Below are 2,500 nucleotides of genomic sequence, written 5' to 3'. Positions count from 1 at the left end.
TCCCTATATTGGGGATGTTGGGGATAAAGTGGAGGGGGGGGACTCCTCGTTTTTAGAGTCTTAGGGATTTTTACTGTTTTAACGAGCCGACTCTTTCTTTCTTCTTAATATGGCAGATCTTATTATTTTAACAACTAATGTCAGAGGACTGCAAAACGCGGAAAAGAGAGCAGCAGTGTTCCGGTGTTTGGCATCGTCCCCTTCAGCAATCTGTTGTTTGCAAGAGGTTCACCTGAGGGATCGGAGGGACGAGGCTATGTTCGCTCATCAATGGAAAAAAGGTAAAGCCTACTGGAGCGTGGGTGGCGTCCGCTCTTCGGGGGTGGGGATCCTGTTGGGGGACCCCACTTTCGAGAAGGTGAGCGCCTTTGACATCGTGCCGGGAAGGGCGATGGGGGTGGACGCCACCTGGAGAGGCCAACACCTTCGGGTACTTTGTGCCTACGCTCCGGTAGAGGCCTCGTCCCGAATTGCATTTTTTGACGCACTGGTCCCGTCCTGTGTCACACATAGACACCTTTTTTTGGCAGGTGATTTTAATGTCTTCTTGGAAGGGAGAGCGGATGTCAGCCGGAAGCATTTTCAAAAGCTGCTGAGCGATTTCAGTCTCTCTGACGCTTTTAAAAAATGCAACCCCAGAGATCCGGGCCATACCTGGCATAACAGTCGAGGGGCAACAAGCCGTTTAGATTATATCTTGGCGTCACCCTCCGTGACTTTTAAGACAGCCTCCTTGACCCCACGCTGGTACTCTGACCATTTGGTGTTGGAGGCCAGTGCTTCCATTAACGCGCCTGCAGTGGGCAGGGGTTATTGGAAGCTTAACGTGCAGGTCTTGGAGGAAGCAGAGTTCCTATCTCTGTTCCGAGACCACTTTGCAGCCTGGCGAGGCTGTAAGGATGGTTATGTCTCTCCCGCGGCATGGTGGGAGCACGTGAAAGAGTGGACCCGTGCTCTGATAACCCACTACTGCCGCCGGCGCAAGGCCGAAAGGCTGGGTCGAGTCCGGGATGTGGAGAGGCAATTAAAAAGAGAATACGTTGATCGGAATAACGGAGGGGAGCTGGACCTCGTTAGAGTGCAGGCCCTTAAAGACGAACTCAGGGTTCTGCACGAGAGGTCCGCGGCAGCCCTCCTGTTTCATGCCAGGATGCAGCAGGCAGAGGAGGATGAGTGCTGCACCGCGTCGTTTTTTCAAAGGGTCCGGCAGGCTCGTGAAGAGCGATGTTTTACATCGCTCAGAGACTCGGAAGGCCACACCTGTTCGGACCCGGCCCGGATGATGGAGGTTGCAAAAGAATTTTATAAAAAACTTTTTAATAAAAGGACCACTAACTTTGAAGTAGGGGAGCAGTTCCTAGAACATCTTAAGGTTTGCCTTCCGAGCACCGCCCGGGACAGCTTAGAGGCCCCCTTTACTCTGGCAGAGTTAACGGGGGTACTTGGCAAAATGAACCGGCGCAAGGTCCCTGGCCTGGATGGACTCCCTGTGGAGTTTTACTCCACATTTTGGGATGTCCTAGGGCCGGAGATCGTGGAGGTAGCCGAGGATGTGCACCGGCAGGGTTTGCTCACTGAGAGCATGCGGTCCGGGGCACTCTCCTTATTGTACAAGAAGGGCGATCCCACAGATCTCGCCAATTGGAGGCCCCTGACCATGCTTTGCGTAGATGTAAAAATCTTCGCAAAGGCCCTGACCGAACGACTGAAAAAAGCCATGTCACTCTTGGTTCACGGCGACCAGACCTGCGGGGTCCCAGGGAGATCGGCTACCTGGAACCTCCATTTGATCAGGGATGCCATCTCCTGGGTAGAGGACAGAAATGTCCCTCTGGCGCTGGTGAGCTTAGACCAGGAGAAGGCGTTCGACCGGGTGGACCACCGCTTCCTGGAGAGGGTGTTGATTAAGCTAGGGTTCGGGCCCTTTTTTATGAGGTGGTTTCAGACATTGTACGCTGGGGTGGGAAGCCGTGTCTCCATCAACGGTCACCTCAGCGAACTGGTCCCGCAAGTGAGTGGAGTGAGACAGGGGTGTCCTCTTTCTCCCCTGCTCTACGCGCTCTATATAGAGCCACTTGCGGCCGCCATAAGGGCCCACCCGGAAATAGACGGTCTCCCCCTCCCGGGGGGCGGAGGTGCAGTGGTAAAGCTGGCCCAGTATGCGGACGACACCACGTTGTTCGTGTGCTCGGACCAGTCGCTCAGGCACGCCTTGGACATGGTGCGGTCGTTCGGAGAAGCTTCCGGTGCCGCATTAAACCTCGGCAAGTCGGTTGCCAAGTACTTCGGCTGCTGGAGGCACAGGAGGGACATCGCTGGTGGGCTTGCCCTCAGTGATGGACCCCTGAAGATATTGGGGGTCCACTTCACTTCTGAAGGGGCTGCCCGGGTAAACTGGGCAGAGCGATTAGCTCTTGCCCGGAAAAAGTTGGGGCTGTGGAAGTCCAGGTCCCTGTCCTTCCTAGGGAAGGTACTAGCATTGAAGGCCGATGTGCTTCCC

Source organism: Electrophorus electricus, chromosome 18 (genome assembly GCF_041902795.1).
Source record: "Electrophorus electricus isolate QZ-2024a chromosome 18, ASM4190279v1, whole genome shotgun sequence".
NCBI lineage: Eukaryota > Metazoa > Chordata > Actinopteri > Gymnotiformes > Gymnotidae > Electrophorus > Electrophorus electricus.
This window is presented reverse-complemented; position numbering follows the sequence as displayed.